Here is a 22,796-nt window from a genome sequence, read left to right on the forward strand (position 1 = left end):
AGTAATTGTAGAACTACAAAGTGCTTCTATATGGTAAGTGGAGCTGATAAAATGGACAGTGAGTGTAGAAACAAGGAGGTGGTTTTAATGTTATGGCTGATCGGTGTAGACTTACCAGATACCCAAACTATTGTGTGTTTTTGACAGAATACAAAGCAGAAATAGATGCTTTCTTGTAACCCATTTACAATAATTGCACAATAGTTTACAATAATTATTTGCGTGTTTTTTCCTTATTAGGGAAGGTCATCATAGTCTGGTAGATCTGGTTGAACTTGGCCTTTCACACTGTCTGGATACGCTACTTTGAGTTTTTCCTGGCTAGGTCCCTAGGCTGAACAGAGATAAGATAAGAGCAAACATGCACACAGATGTCAGACCATATCACATTCAGACCCACTGAGGCATCTCCAGTACAAACAAATGACTGCTGCACCAATGGACACCGGAGGTCAGGAAAAGCCTGAATAAATTTAGACTGGTGATTCAAAGTAGATGAGAGCTTTTCGTCATACAAATGCATATGAATTAGAAAAAAAAAAAACATATTAATGTAATTTCATATTTAAGAAATTACAAATAGGAGTGCAGGAGCAAAAGAGGAAAGCAGTTTATGCACAGTTACTTCTGCGACTTCAAAACCAGCAGCTCTGAAGTGCCTCTCAGCTTCAAACACCTGGGCTAAATTATAAATCACAGAGCGGCAGGTTGTGTGAAGAATGTACTATAGCAAGAGCTCTGTTTTAGGGCTTGGAGGGGAGTTGCCAGCACAAGTTGGTTTACAGCCCTTTGGCATTACTCTGCAGATTTAGATCTCTGACTCTTAACAATCTTTCTGTTCCAGATCACACTGTGGAAGCCTGAGCCAGAGGTCACCGCTGCAGCACTTCTCCTGCGCATGGTGGAAGGAAACATTGCTATAAATGTCACGTAACAGGATTCATGCACATCCTACCACCGTGACATCTGTTTCTTTAGAATTACTACAGCATTAAATATTAGCCTGTGACCTGAAGCAATAACACACCACCACAGCCACCACCAACAAGAAAAAGATGTATTCATTCATTAATTCATTTTCACCAGCTGTTGCATTTTGGTCAGGGTTGCAGTAAGCTCAGCACCACCCATAAACACTGGGTGCAGTGCAGGAGTACACCCTGGACAAGATGTTCATTTATTGAGGAGCGACACACACTTACAGTGATCAACCATAACATTAAAACCACCTCCTTGTTTCTACACTTACTGTCCATTTTATCAGCTCCACTTACCATATAGAAGAACTTTGTAGTTCTACAATTACTGACTGTAGTCCATCTGTTTCTCTGCATGCTTTGTTAGCCCCCTTTCATGCTGTTCTTCAATGGTCAGGACTCTCCCAGGACCACTACAGATCAGGGATTATTTGGGTGGTGGATCATTCTCAACACTGCAGTAACATTGACATCGTGGTGGTGTGTTAGTGTGTGTTGTGCTGGTATGAGTGGATAAGACACAGAAATTCTGATGGAGTTTTTAAACACCTCACTGTCACTGCTGGACTGAGAATAGTCCACCAACCAAAAATATCCAGCCAACAGCGCCCTGTGGGCAGCGTCCTGTGACCACTGATGAAGGTCTAGAAGATGACCAACTCAAACAGCAGCAATAGATGAGCGATCGTCTCTGACTTTACATCTACAAGGTGAACCAACTAGGTAGGAGTGTCTAATAAAGTGGACAGTGAGTGTACACAGAATGGACAGTATTTAAAAACCTCCAGCAGCATTGCTGTGTCTGATCCACTCATACCAGCACAACACACACTAACACACCACCACCATGTCAGTGTCACTGCAGTGCTGAGAATGATCCACCACCCAAATAATACCTGCTCTGTGGTGGTCCTGTCGGGGTCCTGACCATTGAAGAACAGCATAACAGGGGCTAACAAAGCATGCAGAGAAACAAATGGACTACAGTCAGTAATTGTAGAACTACAAAGTGCTTCTATATGGTAGGTGGAGCTGATAAAATGGACAGTGAGTGTAGAAACAAGGAGGTGGTTTTAATGTTATGGCTGATCGGTGTATACTTTTACTCACTTAGTTACTTACACAGGTTATAAACCACTGGTCTACAGCTGCTGCTTTTTACTAAAAACGTGATGCATTAAATTTACTTAATTTAATTGTGGAACCTGAACTTAATATTTAATATCAACTAAATAGATACACAATTGTAAGAACAGCCTACAATCTAAAAAAAATTTTCATTTAATGGATGTGTGTATATGTCAACTGAATAACAAATATATTTAGATGTATTAGATATATCAGACACACAGCATCAACAATTTTAAACTTATGAAGTTTTTTAACTGTTTTGTTAAAACAAAAGATTGAAACGTAGAGAATATTTAAGTCACACTTCTTTAAAAAATTTCACAATAGGAAGGTGAACTAGAAACAGGTAAGGGCATCATGATTGGGTATAAAAGGGGGATCCACCATAGGCTTAGTCTTTTCAAGCAAAGATGGGTCGTGGCTCAGCACTTTATGCCAACGTTCATGAGAGAATTGTCAATCAGTTCAAAAAGAACATTTTCAAGAGCACGAATAATTTAGATCTTTTACTGTTAACCGTGCATAATATTGTAAAAAGATTCAGGGAAACTGGAGAAATCTTTATCTGTGTAGGGCACTGGTGAATGTGCATGACTTCAGCCCACAGTGACTAAGAAGCTGTCATGCTACTATTATAAATATAGCAGGAAATACTTTGGAAATCCATTGTCAACTAACACAGTACACCACTACATCAATTTTATTTATTTATTTATTCGGATTTTAACGTCATGTTTTACACTTTGGTTACATTCATGACAGAAATATTAGTTACGCGTTACACAAGAGTCATCAGTTCACAAGTTTAATATCAAACACAGTCATGGAGAATTTTGCATCTCCAATTAATCTTACTGCATGTCTTTGGACTGTGGGAAGAAACCGGAGCTCACAGAGGAAACCCACGCAGACACAGGGAGAACATGCAACTCCACAACTCCAACTCCAAAGGACTCGGACCGCCCCACCTGGGGATCGAACCCAGGAACTTCTTGCTGTAAGGTGACAGTGCTAACCACTGAGCCACTGTCCCACCCTACCACTACATCAAGAAATGCAAAGTGAAACATTATTATGCAAAAAACCCTACTCAAACCTATGCAGAAATGCAGCCATGGGTGTGCACTAGTTCCCACTGTATGGGTGTGCACTAGTTCCCACTGTATGGGTGTGCACTAGTTCCCACTGTATGGGTGTGCACTAGTTCCCACTGTATGGGTGTGCACTAGTTCCCACTGTATGGGTGTGCACTAGTTCCCACTGTATGGGTGACTTGCATATGTGTGACTGCAATGATTAATGTATCAATGCTTATATATACAAAAAGAGAACTTTCTGCACATATCTCCTTCATACACACTTCAGATGCTTAACAGCCTGTTGTTACCATATACACCAACAAGCTTCTAAATCTGTATTTGTAATAGTTAGTGTGACCTTTCCGCGAAGTGACCAAAGCTGTGAATTAAGTGTTTTTTTAAAGGTTACCCTATTAGACATTTTTCCACCTGGAGCTCATTAGGTTAAACTGGGAACCTTGCTTGTGGTTGCTAATTAGCAATGCCTCACTGCACAGCATACATTACAATCACTGCCATTAAACCTTTTAATGACTTTATTTAATGGTTATAGAAAATGCTAATGACTTATTGCCTGGCAGAGTTCATTTATTTTTCAAATACATATAGAGTGGACCCAGTCATTAAATAAGTTTAATGGTTTAAATCAATACTTACTTTGAAATTTAACCAAGTGAACAAGTATAAATAATAGTGTAAAATATTGTAACAGCAAAGAGTTATTATCGTATTTTACACCATATAGGATTAATTAAGAAAATATACATATTGTGGCGCCTGCAAGTACGGAGGGAGGGGCGTCGGGGCCGCCAGACGGTTATTTTAAGACATTCATTCATACACATAGACATTCACACAACAGACAGACAAACATAGAGCTGCCTATCCAGCCCTTACCGCAGCCACCCCATCCCCAACACTAGGCTACACGGCTACGGTAAGCCTGGATACCACGGCCGCAAGGCTTTCTGGGTAAAGCCCGTGCCGGCCCCCCAGTGGCGGCGCTACACAGCCCCCTCCCCAAAGGTCAACCGTCCCAGTGACCTACTCACCAGCGTTCACTGGGTGGCTCCATGTCCGGATCGCACCCCATTACACTGCCGAGCCGCCGTTTCCACCCACCCGCTGCACCTGGCCTACCATGCCCCTGCAGCAACCCCGGGGCCAGTGCACTCGGACAGATCGGGCATATTGGCCCACCGAACCACCAGAGCCACCCAAACACCACAATCCCACTTCTGACACCAATGTGGCGCCTGCAAGTACAGAGGGAGGGGCGTAGGGGCCACCAGACGGTTATTTTAAGACATTCATTCATACACATAGACATTCACACAACAAACAGACAAACATAGAGCTGCCTATCCAGCCCTTACCGCAGCCACCACATCCCCAACACTGGGCTACACGGCTACGGTAAGCCTGGATACCACGGCCGCAAGGCTTTCTGGGTAAAGCCCGTGCCGGCCCCCCAGTGGCGATGCTACAATATATTTGTACATACAGTACCTCTATGTAACATAACACCCACCATAGAGTCTCATAGAGTATCTTGAAAAAGTATTCAGATCCCACCCGTTTTGTCACACAAACTTATTTACTTGCTAAACATTAAAGAACTTCTACTAAGTCTTAAGTTTGCACAATGGTATTAACAATTTTGTTGCCAAGCAAATTAGTAACTGTGATGTAAAGCAGTTTTAAGGTCTCATCACAGATGCTTGATGGTATTGTGATCACAACTACTTAAAGGCTATCAGTATAGCCTACATAGGGACATGAAATTACTTCATTTTTTAACCACATTGACATGAAAGCTAGCTTGTTCAATGACATCAAAGCTAGCGCTTTTTAATTTTTACCATTTTCTTATTTAAGAAAAGAAGGGCTTTGTGAACTTGATTTGACCTTTAAAAGCACTATGTTACACAGAACAACTGGTAAAAATCCTTTTTGCTTTGTTTGAAATATATAAAATTGTTTAGTTAAAAGAGCTAAACTTTTTTTCTTTTCTTTTGTTTGCATTTTTTCAAATTTTTCTTCCAATCTAGTCATATCCAATTACCTGATTGCATTACGCTTCCTCTCTACCAATGCTGACCTCCACTTGAGAAAAGCGAGACATGCCCCCTCCGACACGTGTGCAGTAGTGACTGCATCTTTTCACCTGCATGAGGTGCGTATATATGCGGATCAGCTTTATGTACGGAGAGCCACACCCTGATCAACACATTAATCCTAAACTCTGTGCAGACGCAATCATTCAGCCAAAAGAGGTCGTAATTGCATCAGTTATGAGATCCCTATCTGGCTTCGCACCCTGTATGAACAACAGGTCAATCATTGTTCGTGTAGCCACCCAGCCCAGCTGTATGGCTGAGTTTTACCGCTGCGCCACCTGAGCGGCCAAAAAAGCTAAAACTTTTCCAAAGCACAGTTTGTTTGTTTATTAGGATGTTAACGTCATGTTTTACACTTTGGTTACATTCATGACAGAAACGGTAGTTACTCTTTACATAAGGTTCATCAGTTCACACAAGGTTGTATCGAACACAGTCATGGACAATTTTTGTATCTCCAATTTACCTCACTTGAATATCTTTGGACTGTGGGAGGAAACCGGAGCACCTGGAGTAAACCCACGCAGACACGGGGAGAACATGCAAACTCCACACAGAAAGGACCCAGTCTGCCCCACCTGGGGATTGAACCCAGGACCTTCTTGCTGTGAGGCGACAGTGCTACCCACATAGCCACCGTGCCGCCCCTCCAAGGCACAGAAGATATATTTAACCATTGTAAAGCTGTAGTTCTTTGTGTTTATTTCTCCCAAAAATCAAGTATAGTCATATTGAGTTTATGATCATTTACTGAAATCACATACTTCTATGACCTTTTAGCCAGCTATTGTTTAGACAACATTAATAACTCTCTTCATTATTGTATAGCCTGTAAACCTAAACTAGGATCTAGCCCAATCCAGGTTGGTGCTCAGACATTGGTACATTAAAGATAATGGGAGCCAGAGCCTTGTTTAATGAGTATCTAAATACTCATTAACCTGCACTGATGGTTTGTTTGTGTTTTGTTTTTCCCATGGGAAGGAAATTATTACCAAGCCCCCTGCTGCTCAACCTTTAACTGCATAACTCAGGCATTTGTCATGCATTTAGCGGGATATGGCTTTATTTTCATTTAATCCAAGCAAATACTAATGTTCTGATCAGTGACATTAAAAACCTCAGAGACCAACAACAAGCATAAAGCACAGCATATTCGTTTCATGATCTAAAACACTGGTGTAGATTTACATTGAATTTACAGTCATTTATTTTCATTCATCTGTCTGGTCTGCTGCCGAGCACAAGGCAGGGCATCAGTCATTCACAGGGTAAAACATACTCTCACACATACTCACTCACACCTAAGGGAATTTAGGAGCAGTCACTCTACCTTTTGCATATTTAGGTGGGGTGGATAGATCAAAACTCTGCACAAACAGACCAAAGACAAGGTTCGAACCCAGGTCTGCAGGACTCATGTTGCTATGTGGTATGATTTGAATTTTATACCCCACATAACAGCATGTATAAACAAACATTTCAACTGTATTAATTTGTCCATTTACTAAGACCAGAGCACTGTTACTATTCAAATCCCTGCCAGGGAAAACAAGGAATAAGGCTGGGGAAAGGCCAGTGTCTATTTTGGATGCTGGGATGTTTGGTTTTTGTGTGTAGCAGGGGAAGTCCTAGAACTGACATATCAGGTGATGTTTCTGTTTCTTCCTACAATTAGAGAACCACAATAGAATTTCCTTCCACTGTCTTCTCCTGCGTACCCGGATTTTATAAGGCACAATGCAGGGCCCAGGTCTACACTATATATTCTAAATGCAGAAACAATGTAAATGGTTGCATTTTATTTGCTACTTCATAGACCATGAGACCTCCTAGAGTCTGGTTTTGCTTAACAAGTCCATGGGAACGAGGCTATGTATATCTTTTCAACGGATTATTGCCGTAAAAGTCAGGTTAGAGCTGACTGTAAAAAACCTTTCTATTGGAAAACCGGACAACAGATGATTCTCTACACATAAGTAAAATCATTTAGAAACCACACGACCTTTTTACTAAGCAACTATTACAAAATATAACTGTGAACGATTGAAGTTTACTTAGAAGTTTGAAAGTGTAATTGGAACTAAAATAGAAAAATAAAATATGCGTAGTTTTTATTGATACATACAGGAGGTCAAGAAAGGCTAAAAGTGTTAATAATTCTTTGTCCAGGCCGCTCAGGTGGCGCAGCGGTAAGAAGTACGCTAGCACACCAGAGTTGGGGTTTTTAAATACATTGTATCGATGCCTTTCTGACTGGGCTGGGCGGCTGCATGAACAACGACTGGCTGTTGTTCATGGGGTAAATAAAAAAAAAAGTCGGACCATGGGTCCTCATAACTTGTGCAACTGCGGTCCCTGCTGGCCGACTGATGGCGCCTGCACAGGGCTGAAGAATAATGCTGATGGGGGTGTGGCCCTCCGTACACAGTGCCCGTCTGTGTATGAACTGGACTCGTGCAGGTGTAAAATGCAGTCTGTACTGACTTTACGTGCCGGGGGGGGGGGGGGGGGGGGGGGCGTATGTCATTTTAGAGGCGTCCTCAGTCATCGGTGAAGGGTCGAATCAGTAAAGTGGACATAATTAGGGTAATTGGACACAACTAGATTAGGGGAGAAAATTGGGGGGAAAAGTGGGAAAAATGGAAAATTCAAAAAAAAAATGTTATAATAATTCTTTGTCCAATGACTGCGGCACTTGAGGTATTGGACCTGAAGTTGCATCATAGATTTGGCTTTCCTTTTCATGTTCATATACATTCACCCCCCAAAACATGAAATATGTTCAAGAAAGGTTTGGAAAACATGATTATTAAAGACAGATGTTGCGGATATTATTAGAAAGATTGTTGTCAATATGGTTGATATTTCTAGGAGCATATGAGTGCAATATGGTGTCCCACAAGGTTTAGTTTTAGGTTCATTAATGTTATCCATTTACAATCCCCTGTATATACAATACTGATAACAGCTTAACTGAAAAGATACCTTTCATTAAGCATTCTGAAATAGTTAATATACTGTAGTTATTAAGTTCTTGATTAATTTCTTTTATTAACCATTTGTTGAATGATTTGTAAGATTTGTCATTACAGTTAATCCATTCATAACTACAGATACATTAGTATGCTATATACACAATTATTCAAATGCCTGGTAAAGATGAGTAACAAGATGAGTATAAGACAAAATCTGCCAGCAACCTAAAAATAGATTGTTATTGGATCATTGGATCGGGACAGTGATGCAAAACATATGTCCAAATTAACACAAAGGTCTTTTACTGAATTTAAAATCAATGGCCATCTCAGCTCTTGGATCTAAACTCAATTCAAAACCTGTGTGGTAAACAATCTCATGTTTATTCTTTGCCTGTGACCTGTGATTTTATTATTTGCCCACCCCCCCAAACCATTTAAAGTTCATTCAATGCAAAATGTTTCTCAGCATGTTTTGTTGACTTTACACAAGCAAGTCATGATCACCTGACCATTGAGCAAGGTTAGAACCCTTGTAACATAATGAAAGTCCAAGCTATTTCCTTAAATAACATAGGTGCTAAGGGTATTTTGTACCTGATAAACTAGGACCCATTACTGCAACACATTGACAAACTATTATCCCTGCAAAAACATTCAGGGGAGGCCCACCTTAAAAGTATTTGCCTAATGATTTTTATTTGAGTTCTCTTACACCCTGGATCTGGTAAGGGCATTACAGAAAGCTTTTTTTCCTAGAGGGGTCTTTCCTCCCAGCTACTCCAGACTTAGAAGCATGAGTATCAGGGTTTGTACTGTTTCCCATGGTTTACACTCTGCCAGTGGCTCCTTTGTATGGGTGGTATTTAACTTGGAACCAAGTCAGCCATGTGGTTGCCATCAGCTCTTTGACCCCTTCACATAAGATGGAGCTGATCCTGAGGCTGCATGCCAGCTGTGTGAACAGTTACTAATACTAATGCACAACACTATTCTGTTCCTATATGTGTATTCAGTTTCATTACAATATTGTCCTTGCATGTAGCTACTATAAACAGATTTAAGTTTACCCTTAGAACAAAGTCATAAGCATATGTTCTATAAAGAAGATGATTTCACTCAATCGTTTTTCACTTAGCTCTTTATTCTGGTTGGGGTTCTAGTGTGTCTCGAATCCGACCTGAAAACACTGTGCGAAAATACACCAAGAAATGAGGGCCAGTTCATCTAAGGGCATCACACACTTGCTTATTTAACCTCAGGGCAATTTAGCCTGTTCGCATACTGGCATGTCCTAAATACCCAGAAGAAAAATAAGAGTTTTGGGAGCACTCACACAGACAGAAAAGTCACATGCCTATCTCCACAAACACAGTAATTATAGCTGAGTGGCAAGCCAGCGTCTCTACATGCTGCACCAGTACACCACCACACACATGGTTTACTACCTCAAAAATGCTAAAATACAGCAATAGTGATTCATTTTCAGAACCACTTCATCTGCGACTGAGTCGTACTGGTTCCAGGCACCTTGTGCAGGGCAAAAATTTACTCTGGACTAGATGCCAGCTCATTGGAAGGCAATCAATCACTCATTCACTTTATTCTTTTAAACATAAGTAGGGTGGAATTTAAGTAACATAAAGTCCACATAAATTGGGAAAAAACCCAGAAGAAAGCCAGACATGAAGAGAACATTTCAATTTGCATATAGACAGTAACATGAGACCAGGATCGAACCTTGTTTGCTGGAGTTGTACAGTGTTAATTCTGTGCCATAGGCTACAATGTGCATTAATGCTTGCATGAAAGATCAGTTAGAATACACTGTTGGCCCAAACATACATTAAATGCCCTCTTAAATGTTGAGTTTATGTGTTTTAACCTAGTGTGTAACAGGTTTATAAAATCCATCACCAAAACATTGTATGCATCAACAGTTTGGGAAGCCCCCTTTCTGTTCCATCAGGATTGTGACCCAGTAGGCAAAGTGGGGTCCATTAAGGTCCATTAAGATAGGAGTTGGTGGAGAAATTTCAGTACTGCACAGAGCTCTTATCTCAACACCACTGGACACCCACGGGATAAACTGGAACATTGGTTCTGAGCCAGGCCTTCACACCAAACATCAGTGCTTAAGCTCTTTAATGAGTTTTGACTAAATAAGCAAAAATTAAGGAAAGCCTTCTCAGATAAGTGGAGGCTGTTATAGCCACAAGGGAAGGGACAACTTTAAAATAAATGGCCTGGTTTTCTAAGCCTTCTTGTCAAACTACTAATTAGAGATGTGAAAGTAAACCAGTAAACCAAAAAGAAAACCAATGCAGATACTGGGAGAACATGGCAACTTTATTCAGAATTTAGTATCAAACATAAGTTATGGAGATGTGAGACACCAACAATGCACCACTGTACCACCCATCTGTGGTACAGCTATCCTGATTTGGTAAACTATCTCAACAAACTCTTCAAAATAGAGCGCCTGTAAGCACTCTAGTGTCCTGTTGGCAGTTTATTTACACTAGTAGTGGTAATCAGAATATTTGTTTGTAGCACTGGAGAGTGATTGGTCAGATAAATGCTGAACTTTGAGATTGAGGGGTCAGTATGGTCCAGGTGTGGACCATAGGGAGACATAAGCACCAGAGCTTTTGTGTGTTCATTCCAAGAAGTAACCCTATCGCATACCATCTGAACCCAATCATTCATGTCCAACTGTAATACCTTCTCCACTTCTTTCCAAATTTATTAGATGTGTATTAACCCCCTTTTTCTCTGGGGATCACGATATTATGTCAACAATCATGACACAATATACTACTAAAATCTTGGTCTGCTGTGGAGCTGTGTTTTCCAAATATGACTAGAACAGTTTAGACTTTTAATTTCACCTAGATTCATTCATATTGGGCTTTATCGTAATCTGCGCCGAAACCCTGGACAGGGTGCCAGTGCATCACACTCATAATAATAATAATAATAATAATACTTGTTTATATATAATAATAATAAAAAAATAGGCATAACTCAGTGTTATGGTTACTTAGAAAAGGTTTTCTACACACAAGTAAAGTGGATACCAGGGAAAAGTCTAGGTGTTCCCTCATCTTAAATTCCACAGATAGAGCATGAATCTGTAAAACCACAATAACATACTGGATCTATAATGCAAACTTTCATATAACTGTATGATATAAAACATGTTCTGTGCTTTTCCCTATGGGGCAGAGTGTGTCAATACCTCTTTCCTGTCCACAGACAAATGTGCACACTTAATAGTTGGCTACCTATACTTTCACAGCCCCTGTGCATGTTTATGTGATTATATTCTAGTCATTTTCTTCTTGCCAAACCATGCAAATTGTGCAGCAAATTATTATATTAAATTATTACCACACCTGTACATTCATTCATTAGATGTTTTACCACAACTTTATCCTATTCAGGGTCACGTTGGGTCCAGTTCAGGAAGAAAACACCCTAGATAGGTCGCCAGTTCATTACAGGGCAAACACACACATACGTACATATACTCATGAGGACTTTAGTAACTCCAATTAACCTGACTGCATTTCGACTTTAGGAGGAAACCAGAGCACCCGGGGAGAACATGAAAAACCACACAGAAAGGACCCAGACTGTTCCACCTGGGAAACGAAACCAGGACCTTCTTGCTGTGAGGTAACAGTGCTACACACCGAGCCACCGTGCCACCCTACAGTTTCTTAGTAATTGTAGCTGAATTAGTAAAAGTGGCTGAATGGCACCCAGGTGGCGCAGCAGGATATTCCGCTAGCACACCAACGAGGGGATTCTGAGCTCCTCTGTTTGAAACTCGGTGTTGCCACTGGTCGGCTGGGCGCCATCTAGTGGGCATAATTGGCAGTGCCTGCAGCAGACACATTTCTGCTAGGGCAGGCTGACCGGACTATGTGAGTGGGGTCTTCAGACGCTGTGTAAGGACCCTGATTAGCAGATAGAGAGGTGCCTGTGCAGAATGCATGGGTGGAAAAGGGTTCCGCTACGGGCTGTGTGAGGTCGGAGGAGGCGTGAGCAGCAATATACCCACCTCGACTGCAATCAGGGATCCCCAGGCAGCGGAGGACAGATTGACTACGCTGAATGGGAGAAAATGCATAAACACAATATTAAAAAAAAATGGCTGAATTTGGTACTTTGAGATCATTTCTAGAAACTGAAAATCACACAACTGAATAATGCAGAAAAGGAACAAATGTTTGACATCTTAAAAATTCTCAGTTTCAGACAAGCCCGGAGTGGCTAATCGGGAGATTCGGGAGGATTCCCGATGGGCCGGCTCATGTCAATCTCGAGTCTCGGGTTGGAAGAAGATGCTGCCAAATGTGCCAAATTAACAGACTTGTTTTCCAGAGGACAGACCCCATGCAGCCGGTAAAGAGAGATATGGACTTTTGCAATGTCAACTTAGTGTAGTTTATTTTGTAGAACCCAATACACACCATTAATCACAAATATCCAGTTTCAAGCTGAAAATAAGAAACATAATTTGAAGTGTAATATATCAAATAGCCTAACTCATTAATGGAATGTTTTTGTTCCGACGCTACTGTACTGATGATCCATGACTACTGAAGGGACAGGTAGATGATAGTCTAACAGATTTATTTAAACTAAGATAGTTATTTGTAATGTAAAATATAATGTGGAGAATATACAGTACATGATATATGTTAAATTGTTCAGACAGATGTCAGCACGATAGCCTAATTTATTTTAACAAATGGAGACAATTAGTCTAAATCACTATCAATTTTACACCATGTTATGTTATGTTCATGTTATGTTATTCAGCAAAAGAGGCTAACCTATAATGAAATGTTTTTCATTATAGAGCAGCAGATAAGCGATGTCTCATGTCTATAGACAATGACACCATTATTAATAAAGTTACAGAAACCACTGCTTAGGAGGCTTCTGATGCTGTAGGTAGCCACTAAATATACGTGTAGTGAAGCTACTTAAGAGTTTAGTGTAAACCTAACAATAGAGCACCTCTCTGCTGGGAAGACAGACATGCAATATTAATTTCAAATTATTTGTATTTCAAATTTTGCTCCGGTACAAATGTAAATACGTTTTCATCTTTATCACATTTTTTTTTACCTTTTAAATCTTTATCTGATTTAAATTTGAATTGAACATGTTTAAGTTAAGTGTTTTCTGTTATATACCCAATAAAAAGGCATTGTAAGAGCTAGCTGCTGTTTCATTTATTAAAATTTCTCCTCCATGGAAAAGTGGGCCGGGTTTAGGCATACAACTCCCGGGCTGAAAAAGGGGCCCACTCCGGCCCTGGTTTCAGACACCACCAGATGCAAAGATGGACATTATTTTAGATTTTTACAAATCCATTAATATTGATCTAAGTTGCCATTTTATACTTTTTGTGTCATTAAGAAATCTTGTACTACGGACTGATAGTTTACAGACAGACTTTATAATTGTGAAAGACTGTGCAGTTACTCACAGTGTGTATACATGTGTGAGTTTATCAGCAAGGCTGGTGCCGCTGTAAAGAATTCTCAGACCATTAAAGAAGAAGGATTGACGTATGGAGAACCTAAATCTGCAGAGAGTGTTAACCACTAGCACCAAAGACAGATATGCTGTCTGAGTAAATGACAGGGGAGAATGAAATGGGGGTCAGGTTAAAGGTGATCTCCAAAATCATGCCACTTCTCAGTCACTTATACCAAAACAAAAAGCAGATGAAGGGTTTTAATTGTTTTTTCTTTATGACATACAACTGATTTTGATAATGTAATGTCAAAAATCATGTGCTTTTGAATAGGGGATACATGTTCAAAAATTTATATTACTAATGATTGTAGCATTGTGCCAACTCATTTAAATTTAGAGCTTTGGGATCTAAAGACCCCAGGGCAAGCAAACATTAAAAATGAGAACATGATGTCCAAAAACTAAACTAAATTAATAAAAGAAATAAGACAAGTTTTAGGTGTATCATTGTGGCTGGAGGAACGTGTGCACTACTGACTCCACATTCAACTAAAACAAAAAATAATCAAGTGTGAAAGAGGAGGATTTTCCACTTGCACACATACAATGATAGTCAGTATTTAGATTTTTTCTAAAGAAACATTTATCATCTCAAAAAACATCTTTGGGGCGCCCAGGTGGCGCAGCGGGATATTCCGCTAGCACACCAGCGCCGAGATTTTGAAGTCCTCAGTTCGAAACCCAGTCGGCTGGGTGCCATCTAGTGGGTATAATTGGCAGTGCCTGCAGCAGACACGTTTCTGCTAGGGTGGAATGACCGGACTATGTGAGTGGGGTCTTCAAACGCTGTGTAAGGACCCTGATTGGCAGATAGAGAGGCGCCTGTGCAGAATGCATGGGTGGAAAAGGGTTCCACTAAGGGCTGCGCACGAGTCAGAGGAGGCGTGAGCTGCAATATACCCACCTCGACTGCAATCAGGGATCCCCCAGCAGCGGAAGACAAATTGACTATGATAAATTGGGAGAAAATGCATAAATAAAACAGAAAATTAATATTAAAAATATATATTTTTTATTAATATTGGTAGCAATAGCAGTGGTAGCTCAGCAGTTAAGGTACTGGACTAGCAGACTTCAATTCCCACTATCGCCTTGTAGCGTTGCTACTGTTGGGCCCTTAACCCACAATTGCTTGCATGGTATTTGGTCATAACTGTAAGTCGCTTTGGATAAAAGCATCTGCTAAAATTTTGTAAATGTAAATGCTATAAGAAACTAAAATGTATCTCTAAAAATACCATCTAACTAACAAATCAAAAACAATCAACACAATAAACTAAATGAAACTGAAACTTGAATAAAACAGCAGGTCTCTAAGATTTGTTTTTATCAAGAAAAACATACATGATCTAAAATACTGAAATACTGTTCAGAAGTTCACATGCTGGTTCATGTAGGGGCAATGATGAAACTGACTTCTATAAGAGTTTACAGCCTCACTGTTCACAACTGGTTTAAACATTCTGTGTTCTGTATATTAATATAAGAAAGAACAATGGTAAGGAAAGATGCAGTCTCCTTGTAATTACATACATGTAAATTTACATCATTAATATTAATGGACAGATATTAAATGACTTAATCAAATTATGATGTTCTTCCAACCAAAGCAGCAAACAGCATGATTGTCTTAACTATATTTGAATACATGCACAATAGTTGAACAAAGCATGTCATACAATTACTTATTTATACTTCTGTAAAGCCCAAAAGCTAGTGTTAAAGTTTCACTTACCATGTAAGAGATGATCAATGAAAAACTGCTCAAAAAGTTTTCAAACAGTAGGGATGTTCTACAAATTGCAACCATCCATGCCTGTTAAATACACTCCTGAAGGAAAACATAATCCATGATCACTTAAACACTGTGCAAATCTTCCTAAAGCCCAGAGGCAGTGGCTTTCTCTAGCAGCTACGATACTACAGAGTTCTCTGCTTCCAAACCATGCCTTACAACCAGCAGGAAGAGTTGTCACAAAGCCCTCTCAGTGAAACAGCAAGCAGCAGACTGAAAAAAGAAGGAACAGCCTAAAATGGGCAGGGTTTGGGAACAGGGGGAAGGAAAACAGCAAAGGGGAGGCTTTCTGTGTTGTTAGGGAAACAGAGAAGTCAGCCCGAGAGCAATTAACTAAGATTTTCCATATTGAGGAAAACGTGACGGTGCAGGCGAATAACTGAAGCATTGACTGAAACGGGTGTGTATAGTTACATATGTAGTCTAAAAATAAAAATATTAAAAACAAGCTTTCTTTGTTTTCAGTAAAGGCTGTAATGATTTTTGTTTCAGGCAACAATGACGTCTATGGAACCAGCAATCAATCATAATGAAGTAAAATACTTTCATTCTGGATTCAAATGTAGAATTGAAACTGACCACATTAAAGTACTAAAACTGATTTAGTGCAGATCGGTTATTGTCCTCCTGAGAGCCCTGTGTAGTTCTACCCTGCAGTGAGCAGCATGCATGTGTGAGCAAGTCCTACTTATCACTCTGAGCTAATTTCTTAGAGCCCTGTAATTTAAGCAGAGAAATATCAGGTTCTTTAATTGCATCCAATTTAAGGGCATTGAATTGCTCTCCAAAGTTATTACTGATTCGTTTGTTATTACCACTTTTCCACTGCACAGTACAAAACAGTGTGTTTACATTATTTGTCATCATATACACGATCAGCCATAACATTAAAACCACCTCCGTGTTTCTACAATCACTGTCCATTTTATCAGCTCCACTTACCATATAGAAGCACTTTGTAGTTCTACAATTACTGACTGTAATCCATCTGTTTCTCTGCATGCTTTGTTAGCCCCCTTTCATGCTGTTCTTCAATGGTCAGGACTCTCCCAGGACCACTACAGTATGGTATTATTTGGGTGGTGGGTCATTCTCAGCACTGCAGTGACACTGACATGGTGGTGGTGTGTTAGTGTGTGTTGTGCTGGTATGAGTGAATAAGACAGAAGCGCTGTTGGAGTTTTTAAACACCTCACTGTCACTGCTGGATTGAGAATAGTCCACCAACTAAAAATATATTCAGCCAACAGCACCCTGTGGGCAGCGTCCTGTGACCACTGATGAAGGTCTAGAAGATGACCAACTCAAACAGCAGCAATAGATGAGCGATCGTCTCTGACTTTACATCTACAGGGTGGACCAACTAGGTAGGAGTGTCTGACAGAGTGGACGGTATTTCAAAACTCCAGCAGCGCTGCTGTGTCTGATCCACTAATACCGGCACAACACACACTAACACACCACCATGTCAGTGTCACTGCAGTGCTGAGAATAATCCACCACCTAAATAATACCTGCTCTGTGGTCATTCTGTGCTGGTCCTGACCATTGAAGAACAGGGTGAAAACAGGTTTAAAAGGTATGTAGATAAATAGATGGCCTACAGTCAACAATTGTAGAACTTCAAAGTGCTTCTATATGGTAAGTGGAGCTGATAAAATGAACAGTGAGTGTAGAAACAAGGAGGTGGTTATAATGTTATGGCTGATTAGTGTATTAAGTCACTGTCTACAATACCAAGTTGTATAAATAACTGAATATAAATAAATAAACTGGGGATTTCTTATCTATGTGTAAACCGATATTTGTAAAACTCTTGCTTTTTGGCATGATATACAGTGATTCTCAACCTTTTTATCTCGCCTTGACATGGGTTCTAATATTATTCTCATACTTTCAGCGAGAATGACACGTGGCATTGTGTTCTTGCTCATTGGAAATGTAATAAAGGTAGATGTCTTGGTATTTATTTTGGTTGGTGTTGTGGGTTTACTTCTGGTGAACTGGTAGTGGGAGCTTTTTCACCTTGATCTGCTTTTCAAAATTTTTCATAGTCGCCGTCTGTTGACCTTTGCATTTTTGTGGTGGGCAAATATGCATCCATTCTCAAAGACCCAACATAGGGTATGTGTAGTTTAAAAAAGATCTATATGAAAGCAAAAGAAACCTTCTAAATTCTTATAGCCTACTGGTTTTGCCATTCCATCAATAACTAAATTAAATGCAATGGGACTCCACTTAAGGCTCGGTGAGGCCCGGGCTTTAGAAAAAAGCAAGTATGTCAACAAAGGATCTAATGTCAACCTTGGTACAACGGATTCTGGATTTGAGCTAACCATGACAATATACAGTATAAGCATTTACAATCATTGGAAAAAGTAAGTGTTCCATCTTTTTTTTTTTTTGCTATTTTGTTTATGCATTTTTTTCCCTTTTCTCCAAATTTAGCCTAGTCAGTTCGTCTTCCGCTGCTGGAGACTCCAGTTGTGTCCGAGGAGGGTATATTCGCCTGTCTCACGCACCATCTGACACATGTGCAGTACACAGACCCCTTCTTATTTGCCCACACATTCTGTGAATTCGGTGCATGAGGCCAGTATTCGGCTGCAGAGAGCCACACTCTGATCTCCGTGCTCCTCCACTTCCTCTACAGGCGGCTTGGGCTACTAAACCAAGGTCCTCACACAATGTCGAAGACCCCACTCACATTAGTCCGGTCTTTTACCTACCCAATTTTGTCTTCTGCAAGCATTGCCAATTATGCCCACTAGAGGACACCCAGCCGACCAGTAACAGAGCTGAGGTTCGAACTCAGAAGTTTAGAATCTCAGCGCTGGTGCGCTACCTGATTATCCCGCTGCGCCACCTGGGCCCAGTGTTCCATCTTTTAATTTCTATGTTTTTATCTATCAGGGACAGTTTGTGTGGCAACCAACTTCTCTAAACAAACAATAACCTCAGGTAACAACAACAACGACACAACAGATTTAAAATGTAGACAGTGTTTTAAAAGAGTAAACAAACATTCATTTACCTGGTGAGATAAGTTCAGTAATATTTGGAATCAGCTCTTTGAGCATTCAATAGTTTCTAATTGACTCCAGACTAAATGTTCTGAAATTGCCACTCCTTTAGATGAGCAAAATCAATTGCTTTTCTGAGGGAATGGCTGATGTCTATTCTCCCTGGCATGTTGCAGACACACAATTGACTGTTCCAGAACACCAGACTGCTTTTATAGAGCTAGTCCAACTTCTTGATGATTAACTATCTTGTGCGAATACACTTCTTTTTATGAATGTGAAAGTAGTAAGGTTTACATCTTTGAAGGAAAATAACATAATTTATTTGTGACCTGAGATTATTTGATTGTTGATAGACGTTGGTGAGGATTATACAATTCTTATCTACGATAATTACTATGCATGTTAAAATGAAATGCAATAAAATAATTTTTACAATCAAAACACAACATACATTGATTAGCCATTAACACTGCTGGACTGAGAATAGTCCGCCAACCAAATATATCCAGCCAACAGCGCCCTTTGGGCAGTGTCCTCTGACCACTGATGAAGGTCTAGAAGATGACCAACTCAAACAACAGCAACAGATGAGAGATCGTCTCTGACTTTACATCTACAAGGTGAACCAGATAATTAGGTGTGTTTAATAGAGTGGACAGTGACTGGACACGGTATTTAAAAACTCCAGCAGCGCTGCTGTGTCTGATCCACTCATACCAGCACAACGCACACTAACACACCACCACCATGTCAGTGTCAATGCAGTGCTGAGAATGATCCACCACCCAAATAGTACCTGCTCTGTAGTAGTCCTGTGGGGGTCCTGACCACTGAAGAACAGGGTGAAAGCAGGCTAAAAAAGTATGTAGAGAAACAGATGGACTACAGTCAGTAATTGTAGAACTACACAGTGCTTCTATATGGTAAGTGGAGCTGATAAACTGGACAGTGAGTGTAGAAACAAGGAGGTGGTTTTAATGTTATGGCTGATCAGTGTATATTCAGATTTCATTCAGACTTACATAAGCAAAATGAAAGGGAGTACCTCATACTTTTATCCTATTTGTGTTTTTTCACCCTTTTTGCATTTTTTCTTAATACATTATGAGTTGGATCTTCTTATGGATAATAGGCAGATTTACAACAGTTTTCAACTTAGTATCAAGATTTACGGTCTAATAATGTGTATCACTAGTGGGGAGTGTGAGGTAGAAAAATGAAGTGACAAGCTTTGGAATGTGTGAGCAGTCATGGCTGATTTATCATCAACCCATTGCTCCCTTTTAACACTGCAGGATAATTGATTGAGCAGAGTCTGCATCAAAACTAAGCAGCTGAATGGTTTGTATTTCTTATTTAAGTGTTTATTAGGAGCTAAATAGATATGTTGCTTGAATACTATCTGTTTATCTTTGTGAGAGAAAGCACTACAAATGTAAAGGTGGAGTGCATGAGGTGAGAGGACATCTGAGACAAGATAGCACTTGTTCATGGGGTGAAATGAGGTGAACAAAGCTTTATATGACAACAGGTGTTAGGTGAACATGGACTTGATTAAACTTTTCACTGGGTTAGTGTAGTACTTTGTAAGCTGGGGAATCTGATGCCTGTTTTATTAAAAATTACAATGGTGACACATTCCAAAAAAAGTTGGGTGGGGGCAATTTAGGGCTAGTAATGAGGTAAACAGACTAAATAATGACGTGATTCCAAGAGATTACTTAGGCAAACCTTTGTCAAGCATTACAATATGGAGTTACATGCACAAATGCCACTTAAAACTTTACTGTGCAAAAATAGCCTTATTATAACCATGTCTAGAAACAGCGTCGACTTCTCTGAGCTTGGAGGCATCTAGGATGCATCACATAGTGGAAATGGTCAGATGAATCAGCATTCCAGTTCTTTTTTGGAAAAAGACCAAAAAGGACCATCCAGACTGTTATCAGCAACAAGTCCAAAAGCCAGGGTTTGTCATGGTATGGGGCTGTGTCAGTACCCTTGGCAAAGGTCATTTACACTTCTGTGATGGCAGCATTAATGCAGAAAAGTACATTGAGATCTTAGAGCAACATGTGCTGCCTTCAAGACGTCATCTTTTCCAGGGACGTCCATGCATTTTTCAACAAGACAATGCAAAACCACATGCTGCACACATTACAAAGGCATGGCTGCGGAAGGAGAGGGTATGGGTACTGGACTGGCCTGCCTGCAGTCCTGACCGGGCCCCAATAGAGAATGTGTGGAGGATTTTGAAGCGAAAAATGCAACAACGACGACCCCGTACTGTTGCACATCTTAAGACGTGTTTGCAGGAAGAATGAAACAAAAAAAAGCTGAAACACTAAATCACTTGGTATCCTCTGTGCCTCAGTGTCTATTAAGTGTGGTGAAAAGGAATGGCAACATTACAAAGTGGTAAATGGCTTACTGTCCCAACTTTTTCTGAAATATGTTGCAGACCTGAAATGCAGAAATGGATGTTTATTAATAAATGAAATGAAGTTGAGCAGATAAAACATGAAATATCTCAAGTTTATCCTGTCTGCAATCAAATAAAAGTCAAAGTAAATGTAAGAAACTCTGTGTTTTTTTATTATTTGCATTTTCCATGCTGTCCCAACATTTTCTGATTTGGGGTTTTACACTAGCCCATTACTGCTAAGATCTGGTGATCCAGGGTTTCAATGTCAGTGGGGCTATTGGCCCTTCAGGCGTCTGTATGGACATGATTGGCTAATGTTGGGGGAATGAGGGCAAAAAATCAAGCCTGGATAAAAACAGGAGGGTTGCATCAGAAAGGGTATCCCCATCATAAAATCTGTGCCAAGTCTAGTATGCAGACAAGATCCGCTGTGGCAACACCCATACAGAAGCAGCCAAAAAAAAAAATCGGTATCCAGACCGGCCATAAAAGCTATTAAAATCAATCTTTCAGGTGTCTAATTTCAGTGATAAAAATGACTTACATTGACTTAAGAACGTTGGTGAGAATAAAACTCCTAGGCATAAGGTTCTACAATAAGGTATTGGATATCTAAATTAAATTAATCATTGTCACATGATCAATTTGTTTTCAAAACACAAAATTTGAAAATGTATGAATGAAAAAATAAGATGCTGGGACACTATAAGCTACAAAAACAATGCACCTTCACATTGATTATACAGTTTTCTGAAGGTCAACTAAGGGGGTGGAACTGCATTCTTCAAAAAAAAAGACATTCCCTTAGATGATAATGATGGTGCACCTCCTAACTTCTTGGTCCAGAATCTTTTGCAGGTGTTTAATTAGGTTGACTTCAAAGACCATAGCACATTCTTCATATCATTTTCACATTTATCATTTATCATTTATTGACCCATCATGCCCTGTGAATAAGGGCATTTCCATACTAAAAGAGTACACACCCTTATTGGAATCGAAATGTTTCAAATCAATAGGGCAGCATGGTGGCACAGTAGGTAGCGCTGATACCTCGCAGCAAGAAGAGCCTGGGTTCGATTTCCCAGCCAACCAACCAGGATCCTTTTTGTGTGGTCTGCATGGTCTCCCACAAGTCCAAAGACAAGTCCAAGACTAACTGAAACTATTAAGAATTGCTCTTAGTGTGAGTGAGGCAACATGTTCAAGGTGTTTGCGACCTTCCATTCAAAGAATCAGACCTGTTGCAACCCTGACCAGTAAAACGTGGTGTTTAAACAGACAATGAATAAATGGATGTTCTTACTTGACCACTAATATAATAACTGAGCAGAATAACCACATCTACACCAAATACAAGGCATTAAAGAAAATGAGAGGCTACCACAGAACTCTTCTAACACCACTGGATTACATGCCAAATACTTATATAAATACTGGAAAGGATTCTTGGAAGGCATTCAGAGAGCATTTCAGAATGTAAACACATGCTTTTTATGACTCACCTCGACCGACATTAAAATTCCAACTCTGGTAATTATTAAGTGGGTGTATTAGGAAAAATTGTGCCACACAGCCCATTAGTACACAAAAACATTCCTTGCTTTTTGGACCTGCTTATTAAAATGTTTAACCACAAAGTAAGGTCTGACAGGTACACACCAAATTCCATGTCTCTCTGCCTCTGTATCTCTAATCAAGGT

At 39.9% G+C, this 22,796-nt stretch overlaps 1 protein-coding gene across 5 annotated transcripts in view; it reads right to left on the reverse strand.

Moving 5' to 3' along the window:
• eva1ba (eva-1 homolog Ba (C. elegans)) overlaps positions 1 to 22,796 on the reverse strand; it is a 34,122-nt gene that overhangs the window by 7,998 nt on the left and 3,328 nt on the right. For 2 of the 5 annotated variants that reach the window (XM_062992159.1, XM_062992158.1), the window contains exon 1: positions 15,583 to 15,820. The exons of 1 other annotated variant lie outside the window; for it this stretch is intronic. The gene's annotated coding sequence lies outside the window, so the exon portion shown is untranslated. Of the gene's footprint in view, positions 1 to 12,354; positions 12,404 to 15,582; positions 15,821 to 22,796 lie in introns of those variants that run through there. 2 more of the 5 variants (XM_062992161.1, XM_062992160.1) reach the window with 2 other exon arrangements.

This window comes from Trichomycterus rosablanca, chromosome 3 (genome assembly GCF_030014385.1).
Source record: "Trichomycterus rosablanca isolate fTriRos1 chromosome 3, fTriRos1.hap1, whole genome shotgun sequence".
Taxonomy (NCBI): Eukaryota; Metazoa; Chordata; class Actinopteri; order Siluriformes; family Trichomycteridae; genus Trichomycterus; species Trichomycterus rosablanca.